This window comes from Cucumis sativus, chromosome 5 (assembly GCF_000004075.3).
Source record: "Cucumis sativus cultivar 9930 chromosome 5, Cucumber_9930_V3, whole genome shotgun sequence".
In the NCBI taxonomy this organism is placed as follows: Eukaryota; Viridiplantae; Streptophyta; class Magnoliopsida; order Cucurbitales; family Cucurbitaceae; genus Cucumis; species Cucumis sativus.
Window position 1 is genome coordinate 17,628,175 of NC_026659.2, and position 18,055 is coordinate 17,646,229.

The 18,055-nt window shown below is 32.4% G+C and overlaps 1 long non-coding RNA gene and 1 pseudogene across 2 annotated transcripts; one reads left to right on the plus strand and one right to left on the minus strand.

The window, feature by feature from the left end:
* Positions 1 to 9,222: 9,222 nt before the first annotated feature.
* LOC116403864 lies at positions 9,223 to 10,662 on the minus strand (annotated as a pseudogene).
* A 2,861-nt stretch (positions 10,663 to 13,523) lies between these two features.
* Positions 13,524 to 17,069, plus strand: LOC116403865. Of its 2 annotated transcripts, XR_004216774.1 has the most exons (4): positions 13,524 to 13,756; positions 14,207 to 16,041; positions 16,275 to 16,612; positions 16,723 to 17,068. It is a non-coding gene; the product is annotated as an uncharacterized LOC116403865 (long non-coding RNA). The 2 variants fall into 2 exon arrangements; XR_004216773.1 differs by lacking the exon at positions 13,524 to 13,756 and having other exon boundaries at positions 13,770 to 16,041; positions 16,723 to 17,069.
* Positions 17,070 to 18,055: the final 986 nt, after the last annotated feature.

The following is an 18,055-nucleotide window of genomic DNA, read 5'->3' on the forward strand; positions in this document are numbered from 1 at the left end:
TGCTTCTAAACCCTAATAATTTCATCCACTCTCTCTTGCTTCAATACTTCAATTCAGTGCACCTCTTTATTTTACTTATTTCACAATGTTTCAAAAAGCCAACATTTTTTTTTATTTTTCCTCATTTTAATTTCATCCACACAACCATACAAAAACACCTTAGCAATTAATTCGAATTATATTAGAATCACAACCTCTAACTTTCAATCACTACAACTCCAAAATCCATTTAGTTTCAATCCTAAAGGATTGGATTAAAATTCAAATATTTTACAAGATATGATGATATAATTTGACTTAAATGTTGTTGGCACATGCAACTCAATGAACATGTATTACAAAATTCAAGCTTGATCTCTTGACTAACAGATAAATAAAACTAATTTTTGGGATTAGTAGCTTTGTTATTTCTAAATAGTTAATTGGATTATGAATTATGAATTTGGAGTTTAATTGAATGTATTTATAAAAAAGAATATCAGTTGAATTGAAAGGCTGTAACTCCAAGTAAAGAAAGAGATAGGTACATAAATAGAAATAAGATTAGGAAAGTTTAGAATTTAAATGAAAATTGTAATCATTTGGAAGGTTTAATATTTGTTTGGTATTAATTATTCTTACAATATAACAAAACTATGGTGACAGTGCCGTGATGTAGATATAGAAATGGTTAGAAAGAATGAAAGAAAAGTGGGTTTAGGGTGAAAAGATGAATTATGATTTGACAACAAGATGTGATAGGCAATGAGTGGAGAGATTATGAGAGTATTAAAATAAAGGGATAAAAAATAGGTAATATCATTTTACTTTGTAGGATGTAGAAGGAAAATTAATTAAGAAAGAGAAGAAGAGATACATTGAAAAATAAGAAGAAGATACAGTTTAAACTTAAACTTACACTCATTTCAAAACAGTGTTTAGAATTAAGGATGAGAAGTGAAATAGTTAGATTAGAGGTGATAGAGCCCTACACATTTTGTCAATCCAATCGCCTTAAATTTTGACTTACAATCCATAATTATCAGTATCACGTTTCAAATCTTCTTGCCATACCAATATTTTTTAACTCTAAATTCATTCTTCTGTGTGTTTTCTTTAACAAATTTCACAGTTTTTACTATTTAGTATTCCTACTTTTTTTAAATCTTTTTCTATCTTTATTACCTCCCTGTTTAAAATAATTTATATTTCAAATACAAATTATTATAATTCAATTAACTATACTAACTTACTTTTAGCTTCAAATATGTTTGAAATAAACTCAAACATAAATTAAATATGTTTCGCATCAAGTTAAGCTAAAAAAAAATGTCAAAACTCGTAAGATTATTTAACTTTTATTAAATAAATAATAAATTATATATATATATTATTATTAATTTGGGTTGGGTTGAGTTGATATGAATTTTTTAACCCTCCAACCCGAGACTAAATCCAATCCGAAAAAAATCAAAATTTTCATCCCAACCCAACCCACATTTTAAAAAACCCAATCCAACCTATATAATATGAGTTGAGTAGTTCAGATTGTCGGGTTACTCAGGTCATTTTTACAGCACTACATGGTAAAATTATTATGTTTCCATGCACTCGTTTGACTTAATTCCTTTAAAGGTATACAATGTCTAAATTAAATATAATTAGAACAATTAAAAATTTTAGGTAAGTACGTATTATATATGGCATATATTAAGTTATATATTATATCATGTAATTTCTTATAGCTATTTTATATCAATTAAATGAAGGAGTAAGCTTTATAACTAATGTTTGATATCAATTTCCTTTGTTTGATCATGAGCTTACCCAGGAAACCTATCACTTTGCTTACACTTGGGGCAAGTGATATGAAAACTTGTACTCAACGAGGAGTTAGTAACTACGAGATGATTTAAAGACACAGTGAGCATCTCATATGTAGTGACCATGACTCGCCACGTATCTAGAGAGGTTTGTGATATTCATGTAACTTCATGCAAACCTAAGACTATAAATGAGACTAGAACACAAAATTCCCTGGTCAACTAAATCCGAACAAGCAATTGGCCACTTCATGCGACCAGAAGAAAGCATGTCACCTAAAAGCCCAACATACCTATTCTCAAGATAACGAGTTAAACATCTAGTAAGCGAAACTTCTCAAACCAATCTCCATCACAGAGTTCTAGCTTTGAACTTAGGAGATTTTTTACAACTCAATGCACTAGAAAACCCTAAACAATCAACTTAGCTTAATCACCTAGCCTTCAACATCTAAACTCACAAGCTACTAAGAAATAAGTACAACAGAGATAGCTACACAACACAACAAAAAGATAGAAAACACAATTATGATTTTATTACTTAATCCAATATTTTACAAATTACATCTCTTTTCTCACAAGACATCAAAAATAAAACCTAATCTCTATGCTCCACGCCTTCCTTCATCCACTAGGGTGCTACTTTTCGTGTAAGGCTCTAATCGCATACCCCAACACGACGAAGGTACTTCTGGTAGTAAAACGTGTTTCATGAAAGGGTACAAAGTAATCTGAGCTACTTCATCGAGAAATAGTGACGGATCCTGATGTCAGTAGGCAGGCAATTGATTGGACTTTGAAGTCTAATCTAAATTTAGGATAAGGGTGGCAGAGATGTGTGGTTTTTTAAGATTGAGCCACTCCTCGCCGCTAGCAAAATCATTCTGTCATTGGAAAATTCACCAAAGAGACCTATAAATAGAGGAATTCAGGCTAGATTAAAATTTACTTTTTGCCTGGAGCTTGTTTAAGAGAGGGCTGGAAGAGTACCCAAGAGCTCAAGAAGTAGAACTAACTCATTTGTGACAAAGATTCCAAGAAGAGGAAGGGCACTCTTGACCGAGAAAGCTAGGTGAAAGAGCCAGTCAACTATGACTGTGAGTTGTTCTCCCCTTACAAATGTTTCCAAATAAAAAAGGATATCTAAAATGTGTTTGAATTCTTAAATCTATTTCTATTGAGACTATGATTATATGGATTTCCTTATGGTTTTCAATTCACAAAAACACATGAGACTTATGAATGAAATGGATTTATCGTGAAATTGGAAGAAGCGATGAACTATATAAGAAAGTATCTTATGGATGAACTTTTAAACGAAAGAAATGTTTTGAATACGAATCCTCTAAGCCTTATGAGCCAGTTATGTTAAAACACATGCCATGTGTCATTGATAATGTTGGTGTTATGAGGAAAAAAAATGAAAGACTAATGTTTCATGAAATAAAATTATGTTTGTACTCTATGTGATTTAATGCCTTATCCTTGTTGTTTGATTTGGAATAAGATACTCTATTTTTGTTGTATGATATGAAATATAATGCCTTATTCATGTTGTGTGATTTTGAATAGGATGTCTCATACTTGTTATGTGATCTGGTATGAGATGCCTCATACTTGCTTTGTGAACTAGTATGAGATGCTCTATACTTGCTATGTGAGTTGACATTGGAAGGCACGATATGCATAGTGGATTTGATGGAATTGCTTTATGCATCGAGAGTATTCTACATAACTACAACATGGCAAAAGAGTGTGGTAAATGCTTAAGTTGAGGAAAGAGTACAAAGACTTGATAGAATATGCAAAATGATTGTGCAAGATGGATATGTAATGCAAAAGGCATACGTGCGAAATGGATTATGATGACTAAAAAACGATGTGATCCTTGAGATTTATGAGTCGATAAATCGAGATGTTGAAAAAAAAAAAAACTCTTTGCATTTTGAAAGTGTTAAATCTAAAATGTAATAGTTGATTTATGTTTGATGTAACGCCTGTTTTCACAACAATTTTGTGTGATAAGGCAAACTTGATTTATTTAAGGCATTTGAGGAAAGATTCCACTCACTACACGATATAGTCTAACATTTCAAATATTTTGTTTTAACCCCCTTCCCCAGGTAGTAAAGGACATTTTGTGTTGAACTTGCAACCTTGATCGCCTATTGCGCCTCCTTGATCACATCATTTTGGTAGTTGCCACTGTCTAATAACATAACATATAGTAGCTAGGCGAAGAAAGTCCCAGTAATGTTGGAGTCATGTGTAATGATTTTGTACTGAATATTGTAAGCATTACTAGAAGTATTTTGCATTTGAAATATCAATAAAGTTATTGCAATCCATTTAAGTCCAAAATTCCATATTAATTTCTTTCCAATTATATTTTAATTTTATTTACTAGGCAATCGACGTGTTACTTTGTGGAGAATATCGCGTAGACTGTCTAGGCGGTCACGTCTCCATTCCATCGCATAGAGCTGCAAACTGGGCAGGGTGTGACATTTCACGTCAAGTTGTTTAGGAGTATAAAAATCTCTTTCTTATCATTCTCCTTGATCACCTAGCAATCCATTTAAAAAACAAGACTCATCCCACACACAAAACTATGATGCAACCCTCTCGAAAACATAATAACTTTAAATCATCCTACGACGGATATATAACTTGATCAACTTTTTCGAGTTATAACCCATCTTACTTTCCATACTTGGTTTCAAAGCTTGTTTACTTGGGAAAGAAGAACTTAAACACGTAAGTTAAATACTTAGTGAGTTAAGATTTTAGAAAACCTTTTTAGGAATAATAGTCAAGCACAAATTCATTTTTCTTTCTCAAATGCGTCTTCCAACGCCTTGTTTTATAAATCATATAAATCCACATGTAAATGAATCCTTCCCCTCGACAAACCTATAATGATTCACTCTCACCCGTATCTTGTGATTTATATATTCTATTAAAACAAGTTTTTGAATATGTAGATTTAATTAAAGGTGGAATTTATGCACTAAATTTGGATACTACTTTTATATAACTATTTGATGTATATTTTAGGGTTTGATGTATAATTTAGTTTTAGTGGATTGATATGTAAATTTGAAAGCTAACTTCATACTGTTGTATTGTGTAATTGTAATTATATGTTTTTTCAAATTTTGTTTCATAAATTCGACATATAATATTTTTAACTCATTACTTTTATGTAGGCTATTACTGCAATATATCTATGTTATTAACAATTTTTTTTATTTGCACAATTGAACTCGATCTGGTTGATCCTACACCGCTATATCTACTCATCGCTTACAGTCTATATGAGATACCTCATTCACAGTTGTTTTAAGTTGTCGGAGGAGAGAGACAGCATCACAGTGTTCGATCCCCTCCAGTTAGCAGATTGTGTCATACTTAGAAACTGCTGGATTGCTTGGGGTTTCCCATATAGGATTCATGCAGTTGGATTAACACTTAATCGGTCGAGCGTTGAAGACCTAAGACTCACACCTTTCATATGTCTTATGGGGAATGCACGATCACGTTACAGGGTGTTGCGATTCAGTTGGGGTTCCCGTGGATGGTGAGCCTGTTGTAGGATTGTTGACCTATAACTAGAATCAAGTCTGCCAAGATTTCTTGTTTTACCACCGACATGAAAGGTTCAACGGTTGAGTCTTCCATGGTTGGCAGAATAATTCATGGAATTGCCACTAGATGTTGATGTTGTGAGCGTTTAGAGATACACTTGTGCATACACTATGCAGTTGATTGGAGACTTTTTGTTTGCTGACAAATCAAACACCCTGGTCTATTTTTATGTTTTTTCTGTTTTTAAACGATTTTCGATCAGACTAGTACGTATGCTTGGGGCGCTGCATACCTCACATGGTTGTATAAGGAATAGTGTCGAGCCAATAATACACAGTCTTTAATGATTGCTGGCCCATTGATGTTGCTGCAAGTATGGGCATATGAACAAAATTTGCCCATACTTGCACCACAGTCTTTAATGATTGCTGGCACCACAAGTAACACTACATGCCCTAGTTGGTCGACCTTTGAGTTTCAAGTATTCTTTTTATGTATATATTATTTTTTAATAAAATTTGCACTATCAATAACTTATTATTAATTTCTTTTACACATTAGATAGAGCGATGTTCTATCTTCATCAAAATAGTCAACAAATATGTTGTTGACCTACCGAATGATATTTAATCAACTGATATACTCTCAGGTAGTAAAATATTATACGAATGTTGTCTAGGTATGTTTTTTGTTGCCTACTTTTAAATGTTTTTAACAGATTAATTGGACACCATACACACCTGACATTATGGTATTGTTTCCTGATCGATGTCATAATGGTCAAGTAGTGTAGACTTGTGTGGGTCTTATGACTTGCTTTCATATAATTAAGAAGCATAAGCCAGATCGTGTTTTGCGACAGTTAAGTATGCTGCAAATGCCACCAGATTTTAGCTTTACAAACTTGACCTTGTAGCAAATTGATTTAAGAGGCAAACACAATCAAGATTGACATAGGATTCATGCGGAACATATAGCAATGTGGCATTTGCGAAATAATTTATGTGCAAAAGCAATAGCACGAGCCGACAATATCAGATAAACTATTTTCCTTGCTACTCATCGGTTACGAGACGCTTCATCACAACTGATGACGCTTACTATTATTGCATGATAAGGATTTTAATATGATTTGTTCTATAAATTTATTACAAGCGTGAACATTTTTTAAATTATACTAATTAGTAACATGTGCATTGCACGTGAAATTTGTCATTTTATTTTAGTATATAAAAATAGTAAAGTTTGTATAAATAGCATAATATGAATTTGTATTCAAATTGTAATTTGTCATAATCAATCACTCCTTGATCCTAAACCCTTCTTCATTACTCTACATACAAACAAAGAAATATTTAGACGGTGAGTTGAGAAAGAAAAAAAAAACAAATTAAAAAAAATTGTTTTTATATAAAAAGAAATATTGACTTAGCCAGAATTTGTATTAAAAATGTTAGACTTGAAAGATTACAAAACATTCTATTATTGGTGTAAGAGCATTATATAAAATAGAAGCCAAAATGATTGATACCTTAGTTTGACAACATTTGTGAAAGCATATATACGTCTTTTTTAATACAAAATATTGCTCTCCATTGTTGAATTTTTTTTAGAGAATTAATTGAGAAAAAAAATACACAACAAAGAAATTAAGATAAACAACAAACAAATTAAGAAAAATGAATTAAGATTGGAAAAAAATAGTAGACGATAATCCTTTATATAGTTAGGAGTTGGAGAGATTGCACAACTCTTTGAAATTCCGTTACTAAATATAATTAAATGTAAAATTATTAATTATTTATAAATTGAATTTTTTTTAAAAAAAAAACTTTCTACATTCTAGTATTTCATCCTCTAACCTTTCTACCTTTTATTTTCTCTTTTTATTAACTTTATACCACCCATTTTAAATATTATTTTTATTAATTTAAATGTGCATAACTCTTAAAATTTCGTTATTAATATAATTAAATGTAAAATCATTAATTATTTAATCAATATTGAGAAATTCAAATAAAAAAACTTAATGTATTTCATTTTCTAACCTTTCTACTTATTTTTTTTATTATTAAATAATTAATAATTAGTTTTTCTTAAATAATGGAAGAGATTGCACTATTTAATCGTAAATACAATAAAATTAAAAATGAAATGGCAATTACAATAAAACCAAAGTTGTAATAAGTAAATAAGTTTTAAAAATGGCAAAATGGAGAGAAAAAAAGTCTACCTACAGCCACTTTTATATACGGTAATAGATTATTTGCAATCGTTTAGAATAATTTTGTTCAATAATTTTGTTTAAGTACAATGCACGTATTTGTATTCTAGTGGCGAGCCCTTGATTCAAAAAAAGGGAGTTTTGTGACAGAGGCCAAAACCTTGTTGGGAAGTTGTTTTAGATATGGGGCATCTAGCAAGGAAGGATGAGAGAAGAGTTAGCGATGCGAAGAGAAATGTTTGAGTTTAAGCTCTATCGTGTTAAGGTAAACAATGTGATAAGGTAGCTGGCCAAGGAAGAAACATGTGTTGAATGCCAAGAAGAAGAAGGATGTGAAGATCATACTTTGTTTCATTTATGTGAAGTAAGAAAATGAATTTAATTATACTTTGAAAAATCTATGTATAGTGTTGAGTCACACTAAAGAATGTAAGTTATTCTTTTATCTACGTTGTATCTTATCTTTTGTACTTATCACCCAAGCTAAAGTTGTTTAAAACTAAGTGTTAAAAGAGGTAGACAATAAAAGAACCAAAAAACAGCAATCTCATTACAAATAATAATAATGAATTATTAAGTAAATTCACCTCATTTAAATTGTCAATTCAACGTGCCACTTTTTCTACTTTTTCATTAGTCATCTAACCGTCAAGTTAACTCAATGATATTTAGAAGAATCTTTTCAACTTGAGACTAAAATTTCATTTTTGAATCTTAGAGACCAAATGGAAACTAAACTCAAACTTCTTGTAAAGATCGAAACCAATTACATGCCAACTAAGTCTAGTAAAGGAATTTGGTCACCATACCATCTTTTCATTGGATTAACTAACCATTCAAGCACAAAACCATTAAAAACTATTTCTTAAATCCTAAATGCAAGACTTATTATTATTATTATTTTAATTTAATAACAAGTAAAGTCAAAAGATTTGAACTTCTAACCTATTAGTACAAGAAAAAGCAAAGATATGGTGGCAAAATGAGTATTTGAACCAAGTATGGTAAATTAGTATCTAGAAATTTGCGGATGATATTTATTCGCCTTACTTGAGACCAGCGTGCAGTTACGACAGTGTTTTTCTAATAACAATCATAAAAGTTCGGTTTAAAGAGAGATTTTGTAAACATATCTGTATAAATCTTTGTATCCATACTTAATAATTTGGTAAGTTGCGTACATAACTAAAATGGATCAGTTAAAGATAACACCACTCATATATGGAACATTGAGCATTTGTCAAAGAAGGTGAGCACATCTGTGAAGTAGAATATGGCACAGCAATAACATAACAGAGTGTTTGCAAGAAACTATATTCCCATGAGGAAATTAGATGCAATTTCAAGAGTTAAAAAACAATACATCTCAAAGATTTTTAAAAGAGATTTACTCGGACATCAAACGAGGAGCCTTCTTCTTTCCTGCAATAGCAATCTTCTTACCCTTCAAGGTTCTGCAATTGTTTTTCGTTCGCTGCCCTCTGCAAGGCAACCCCTGAATGTGTCGAATCCCTCGATAACACTGAATTTCTTTCAATTCTCCTTATGGCAAGTGCATTGAAACGCCTTCTGCAAAACAAACAATCGCATTTGTAAGTAAAGAGAGAACCGACTTTTGTAATTTTAACAAAATCACACAAGTAGAGAAAGAGAGTGAGAGACCAGATCTCCTTCAATCATGTACTTGGAAACCTCATCTCTGATAGATATTAGTTCTTCCTCAGATAAGTCCTTGGTTATCTTATTCTCACACGTTTAGATCAAACAGTATTTTCTTAGCATTGTTGCGACCGATACCGTGTACATATTGAAGGGAGTATTGAACTCGCTTGTTGTTCGGTATCTCAACTCCTCCAACACGTACACACTTGATTTGAAGACCACGAACCTGAAGAAAGAAAAATGACGGACCATTCAAGAAGAACATGAATACTGTTAAACCGCCAATCACACCAAATAGCTTCAACTGGTAGGTTATTCTAAAGTTACATGCATCAACCCATCATTCTTTGGTACTTGTGGCCTTGAAATTTGTAGAAGGTCCCACGAGTAGATGAGTGAGTTAATCCTTTGGTTGTTGATTGGTTTTGAGATTGAATATCAAATTAATTGTGATTTGATCAAGAATGTGAACTCAAAAGAGATATTAAAAGAGATACCATCTTACGGGGAATTTCAAAAATCCCACTTTCAAAAAACTATGTAACCTCTCACAGTTCTAAGATAAGGTGAGTTATTTCTCTCCTTACCGATTCGTATTGAGATGGAACCCTTGTTTATCGAATATCAATCAAAACAAAAACTCCTAAGCTAACGAAACAAGCATCAAATTGTAATCCATTAAGGTGCAGTCACTAATCCACTGAATCTCTTCTTTGAGTCCAATTATATAAATGCTTAATCCTTAAAGTCAATCATGCACAGACGGAGCGAGAGAAACAGAAAGTGAGTGGGATAAATATTAAGAATGGAATTGAGGGAAAGGAAATGCAGAAGTTTTGTTTCATCACATTGTTCAACAAAGATAGAGATAAATTAATTCCAAATAGAGATAAAGCGTAGTGGTGTAATACAGAAAAAAGTGCAGAGAGTAAAGTATGTTGTGTAAGAATAGTTTCAAAGAAATGAAGCTGCAATAGATAGTAGTAGAGATGCAAAGGGAGGGAGAGGGAGCAAGAATAAAGAGAAGACAAAAACAAGCTTGGAGTGGGTAAAGCCCCTGCACATCCTAAAAAATGCAGAAGAAAATGGAAATTGTAGAACAGAAGAAACTGAAAGGAAGAAGAGGGTAAAATTGAAGAGAAAGAATTACCTGAGGGTTTGAAATGGGGAAGGAGAGAGTGTTAGAAAGAGGATTGAAGTTCCGAGAATTGGAGATGAGGGAGAGTGAATGAGCAAGTGGGATTGCTGAAGTTTGCGCCATAATCTCGTCTGTTTCAAATTCAGGATCAGCACATTACGAACACAAACTGGATTACGATTCAACTCACACTCCCAGCGCCTTCTGCTATCAGTTTCAATACCTACCTTATCTTCTTCATCCCGCTTCAACAATGTGGATAAAGGCCGGACCCCAAACTTAGTCCAATTACAATGGGCTTGGCCCAACAATATTCCCATCCATGCCCACCCTTTCTTTTTCTTCGCCTCCCATCTTTACTAAAATCATATACCAATATTTTTAAAATTTAGATTTAATATCATTCACGAGTGGAAGACCAATATTTGTTACATGCTTTAACGTTAATAAACTCCTATCATTGATCAACTTTGATAGGTTTGACTATATTTATTATTTTTTAAAATATTATTATATACTTAATTATTTTAAATCTAATAGCTATATTTACAACTATCTTTTATAAAAAAATATATTTAGAAAGTTGTTAAAAGAAAATTCTATTTATGTTTTTTTGAAAACCTATTAAACTAGCTTTTCTTGGTACATCTTGGTTGAGATCGACCATTCAAATTTACACAAAAATTTAATTTTTTTAAGGTTATCAATTTTTTTTTTACTTTCTCGATGAAATCTAGGCAATATTAACATCGAGATTCTAAAAATTTCCAAATATTACGTAACCATTCCAATTTTATACCATATGTTACCTAATTTTTTTATTGACAATTGCAAATATAAAAATTAAATGCAAAAATTCAAAGTATTAATGTAAGATTTTAAAAAATTATAAATATAGTAAAATCTGCCCAAGTTTATTATTGATAAAGGTCTACCACACTCATAGACCATATTATAAATATTGGACGATAGAAGTCTATCCCTAATAAACTTTATTATAATTATAAATTTTTTAAAATATTGTTATATACTTAATTATTATCTCCAAAATTTCTATCCATTATAATTATTCTATTTTTCTTGTATAGAGATGAAATTTGAAACGAAAATTAGGAGAGGGAGAAAGTTGACTAAAATTTTGGAAATATTGAGAATCTCACCGGGCAATTGACACTTAACCATTTGAAGTTTTGTTTTGTAAATTTAGACCGTTTCGAAAAAGAAAATTGTTTTTCTAACGTTATTCTTTCAAAATTTGGACACTAGAGAAAGCTATTCTTTCAAAATGTTTTCATTTCCTTGATAATGATCGTGATCTTAGAGCTGAGCTTATATCACTGTTAGTCGTTCAGTTTGTCTAAGCAAGTTCAAGTTAGTGTTGTCCTCAGGAGTTATACTATAGGAAAAACAATCTACGATAGCTCATAAAAGATGCTATCATAGATATTTTATAGCATTTTACCAAAAGTCATGACAACTCAGGATTAAAAGTTTGAATTTATAATAACATTTTATAAAAGTTTAAAAAAAAGTATGCCTTTCGATAGAGTTTTAGAAAGGTTATAAAAACAATTTTTATTTAGATAATGTATGACCGTGCTTTGTTAAAGCCATGAAAAACTTTTTGTAGCAAACATAAAAAGTTATTGATTGTTCATGATAGCATTTTTTCTAACAAATATAAATGTTGGTCATACTTTTAAATAAAAGCTATACATTATAACAATGTATTTTTTCATAGATTTTATCTATAATAAACATTTTTAAATACCAATATATACTCAGGTCCCAAGCTAGAGTCATACTTATGATTAATTCTATTATTTTCTACAAAATATTGATCTAGAGATGCTAAGGAGTCCAACGAAAGAAAAGCAACTCAAGTCCAAGCTAAAACTGCTGAAAATAGGTCAAACGAAGATTAGTGGCGTCATGCCACGTTTAGACCTGAGAACTCTTAAACTCAACAACACCACAATGCAAAGCGAAGTGTCTCGTGTCTATATGAAGCATCACAATGTCTAGCCACAGTGCCACAATGTTACAAATTGACATTAGTTAGGGTGTTTCATTTTGTAAATTTCTCTCCCAAATTCATCGATTCTCTCTTCCAATTCTTTGAAGATGACTTTTGTGTTCCAATTTGTTCTTGAAGCTACTCCAAGGTCAATGAAGATTTAAAGGTACGTTAATGTCTTGGAAATGAATTTTTAGTTAACCCTTTTTGAGAATTATGTTTTAAATGAATTGAATTTCAATTAAAGACTGAATTCTAATCTTGTTTTTGTATAAGTTCACTTCATCAATCTTGAGAGCACGTAACTTTCTTTGATCTCTAATGGCTCTAATCATGGTTTTTCTTTAAACAACATTAATTGAAAATTCCTGATTCATGGTTTTTTTTTAAACAACATTAATTGAAAATTCTTGATTTTATTTTAAACGTGTCTTTACTTTCAATCTTTTTCTAAATTATCTAATTTGAATTCAATTAATTAACCATTATTAAGATAGCACTAGAAGAAAACTACTCTACAATGACAGTTATATATCTCAAAAAATGAATGGAATGAAAAAAAAACTGTCACGAAATATAAAATTTCGCGTTTTTGGCGGGAAAAGACGGAATTTTTCGGAAAACACTTTTCGCGACAGTTATTAACTGTCATAGAATGTTAGGGTTAAAATTTTTTTCTTTTTCCTTTTTTTTCTTTTTCCTTTTTCTTTCTTTTCCCTATTTCCTTCTTCCTCCCCGTGCGTCCTTCCCCTTCTCCCCAGCCGCAACCGCCGCGCCTCTTCTCCTTCCTCCCGTACGCCGCGACGACTCCACCGTCTCCTTCTCCCTTCCCTTCCGTTTCCTTCCCGCCGCAGCCCAGCCGCAGCCAGCCGTCTTTCTCTTCCGTTTTCTTCCGCCGCAGCCCAGCCGTAGCCCGCGATCTGCCGTCTCCATCTCCGGTTCGCGAAGCAACCTTGCAGCAGTCGTCCGCGCGCCGATCTGCCGTCTCCATCGCCGGTTCTGTCTTCGTCGAAGCCCGAGCCGCCGTGTGAACCAGTAACCGCCACGTTCGCCGCTCACAACCGCCGTGAAGCCAGCCGCGCAACCTTCGTTCCAACCGCTGCACTGCGCGCGATTCTCCGGCCACGTCTTCTTTAGCCGACCGCTGACCGACCCACACTTAGGATTTTGCTGCGAGTTCGACAGTCGTGCGTTGAGTGTTGGGAGTAACCTTGGGCTCCCTTAAATTCACAACCAAATTGTGAATTGTTGAGGGTTCAGTTCGCCAATATTTCGGATTTGATTCATTGGATTTAGTCGATTGAAGAATTTGCATAGAAATCGAGGTAAGGGATTTTCTACTGGACTCAATTGTGATTGTGAACTGTATGTGTGTTGAATGTATACTGTGGTTTGACTGAAAATATATATGAATGCATGTGAATTGAAGTAGACATAACGTCGAATGTATATCGTGAATGTCATGGAAGATATATATAAGTGTGTGTATGTTGACAGGACAAAGATTGTAGATTGTGTTGGTATGAGATATAGATATGAACTTGTGATTCTCGTTTAGATTGGGTGTACGATTACGCTAAAGTATGATTGGGTTAATAAGGATTGGCCTGTTTCTTGTTTGTTGTTTTTTCTTAGTAATGGTAGTGTGTGAAAGGGAATTTGATAACTCTATATATTGTTTAATTATGGTTTTGAATTCTGTTTTGTGTCTTTAAAAGGACGTTGAACTTCAAAATCGTTTTAATAGGGTCCTTGAACTTTGATTTTTTCTTTAGGGGAAGGGGTGTGTAAGGGATTTTGATTTTAGTCATTGAATGCCAGTGTGTAGCGCCCACCTCCAGGTGACGGATTTTCAGCAGCCACCGTCGCCCTCTTCCAATTTTGTTTTCGACAACCCTCTCTATTCTATGTTGCTGTTTCCAATGGGGTTGTATTATCTTCTGGAGTATACATGTTGGATTTGTTGTAGATGTAGCCATGGTTGCTTCCTCCTTCGTTGCTTATTCTTAACTTCATGTAACTTATAGCCATCTAATTCGTTTCTTCTTCCTATTTTTTCTCCTCTTCTAATGGCATCTTTCATTCTCTACATCCAACTTGCGCAACCGTGATATATTCTCCAAGGTAAGTATCTCTTTAATGGACGTCAAAAGACTGCATCTTGAAAAATGATTTCATCCAAGATATATTCATATGGGCTTTTTTATTCCTTTGAAAGAATGCCATTCATATATTACACATCCTTATACCTGAGTTTACAAGGTTGTTATAGTACTTTCGCGTTTCATGAGTGAAAAGATAGAATCAAGTTGCGGAATTACGTTCATTTTTAGAGCTCTTAAGTGATTGAAGATAGTTGATGTATATTTATTTTCTCAAAAGTCACATTTTTTGCAAGTTTGGTTTACTTTGGATTTATTAAAGATAATACCAGTTCACTTATTGATTCCATTCATTCCCGAAAAAATTCTTTAAAAAAATTTAGTTTAACACCAAGAATCGCTTTGAGGATTTATCTCCTTAAGGGTTGTCGGAACCATATACTGAACATCTACAATACGTTTGATCATAGTTAACTTTACAATGATCTAGTTGATAGTCTTCCTATTTGTTGAGCTTCTCTTTTAGATTGAAGGAAAGGGAAAGACTTGGCTAGGTTGTGGCAAGCAAACTTCTTCGCTATTATGTGGAGAAATTTAGAGGGGAGGCTAGGGAGTTAGAGAGTTTTTTTGGAAAAAAAAAAAAGAGACGGGACTTTACATTAAGAGAATGAAAAAAAAGACCAATGTTCAAAGAAGTGAAAAAGAGCAACATAGCACAAAAAAAAGACATAGGAACATAATGCAAAAAGTAAGCTAGAGAGGTGATAAGGATAATTAGTATATTTTAGTTAATTGGTTAATTGTCTTATTTTCCTGTAAGGCTATAGATAGCCAATTTAGAGTGTATTTGAACCTCTTGAATATCTTTCCAATATAGAACGTTGTTCTTGGAGAGCTTTTTCTCATCTCTAAGGAATGAGATTTCTCTTGTTCCAGAATGGATTTGGCATGGTACTCCAACCTGCTGCATCAAGAGGTTTAATTATTCAGTTTGGGCATTGATCACTAGGACTTTTTGTAATTGTGATAATGATCTTGTTCTTTTTTATTAGATTGTTTTATGTGATTAGTCATTGACTCCTTTTTATGAGTATTACGTCTTTTTTTTGTTTTTCTTATTGCAATTTGGTTTTGGTATTTCTGTTGTATGTCTTTTTATTATTATTATTGCAATTTGGTTTTGGTATTTCTGTTATGAATAGAGTTTTGTTTGCCCTTGGTTCTTTTATTTTTTCAATAAACGTTCGGTTGCTTAAATAAAATGGTTCTCTGGACAGAAGTGAATTGTGAGTTTACTGAATTTGGTAAATTTAGAAGCATTCCTCTGTGCATCCTCTAGTAGATTTTGGATTTTCCTCTTCCACTGTAATGGAATTGGACCGAGAAAAGTTAATGTGTTCCAGTTATTTTACGGTGCTGGCACTTACATGTTTGGAATTGATGATGAACGAATAATTGATGCTACAAGGGCTGGAAGCATTGCTCATCTGATCAACCACTCTTTCGAAGTATGTATTACTTTAACAATTGATTTACTTTTTATTTTTTCCTTTTATGTTAATGTTCTTTATCCTCATGAGATGACTCATTAAATTATGTGTCAATAGAATTATCTTATATCATAGTGCTCTATGGAGATGAATGCAAGTTAGCTAAATTTTTCCTTAGATGCTTGAAAGTTAGAAGAGAAATTTAACTCCGGTTTTTCTCTCATGGACTAAGCTATCTTATTCTTACACAGTAACTGTTGCTCCTCACAGAAGTGTTCAAGGATAAATAAAGGTTCATATTAGAAGTGGACGTCCATTAGTTTTGGTATGTATGTAAATTATTTTAAATCTAAGTATCTGATTTCCTAATAGTTGAAAACCTTAGTTTATTGACAAGAAATCAAATGGTTACTTCTGAAGTTGGTTGATTGTATTTGGTTATGTCTACTAATGAGAATGACTTTACCTTAAGGGGATAGACTTTAGTTTTGGTATCTCCAATTGAGAATTTAGCCATTGTGCTTACTCTTTATGGAGTATCTAAAGACAAGAAATCGACACTCCAATGCTATGAAAATTTTCCTATAAGGTAACATTTATAGTCTCATGTTCATTTGGTATGTTATTTTATTTGCTTACTTTGTAATACTATTCTATTTTAGAGCTATTTAGTCAATTGATTGTAAATTCTGACTACAGCTGATGATATGTGGGGAAGATATTCATAGTTCATCTTTATTGGCGATGATTGCATAATACAAACTGTTTAACTCTAAGGATTACAAATTGTCGTACATGTATTGTCGTAGGCTGTTTTGTTCTAAGGACTAGGAACAACCCAAGAAGTTGTTCAATTTGCAGTGGCCATTTGGTTGGACGTTCTTCTTCTCCTTGATCTCTTTCTCCTCTTCTTAGGAACTTCATTTTCATTATCAGATTTGAAGAGGGACCACCATGAGTGGGGTAGTAAAATGAATAGAGAATGGGAGAGTGAGCTGGGTATGTTTTTGGTATGTGTATTCTAGAGAGAAAGAGTGAGCTGGGTATGTTTTTGGTATGTGTATTCTAGAGAGAAAGAGTAGCAGTATGTTTTTGTTTTGCTGTGTTTGCCTAATATAGTCCTCATGGTCTTCTCTTTTCATTTCATGGAATCAAGTGTTGAAGTTCTTGTTTGTGTTATGTATTTTGTTGAGACGTTGATTTAGTTATTCATTGACTGTACGTATGTGTTATGGATTCTTTGTAGGTTCAACTGGAGTCGACAAGTTCATGAGTTTTGTTTCAAATATCATTTCCAGAAAACGAACATTCTCAGTTGGTCCAGTCAAATATATTCGAATGCTATTTAAGATATTTTTTGATTAAGGGTTAGTATTTCGTACATGTGGATTACTGAAACTTGTATTAAGATGTACAAATATTATCAATCGTATTATAGTGTATATATATTAAAGTGTTGGCTATTTTCTTGTACATTTGTGTGAAACTTGTATAATTTCAAATTTGTCATTCTCAGCTACATTATTGTCATTCTAATGGTTCGTGTAATGGTGGAGCTGCATGGAGAACAGAATAAAACTATAGGAAATTGAGAAATGTGATAGTTAGTTAGTTGTTGTAAATTGGAGAACGATGACAGTTATTTAACAAAATAAATTGTCACGATTGCTCTATATGTGACAGGAATAACATGTCGTCATAAGATAAACAATGACAATTTTTTTAAAAAAAAAACTGTCACGATTGCATTATATTTGACTGGAAAAAAATGTCGTCAATGGCAAAACAATGACATTTAATGTTATCGAAAAACTGTCACGATTGCACAATCGTTGACTGGAAAAAAATGTCGTCAATAACTAAACAATGACATTTTTACAAAAAAAAACTGTCGCGAAAAACATATTCATGACAATTAATACATGTCACGATAATAGAATTCGTGACAATTATTTAACTGTCGTTAATAAAGAAATGATGATAGTTATTGAATGTCATAAAATAAATTATGACAGTTATTGAATGTCGTTGA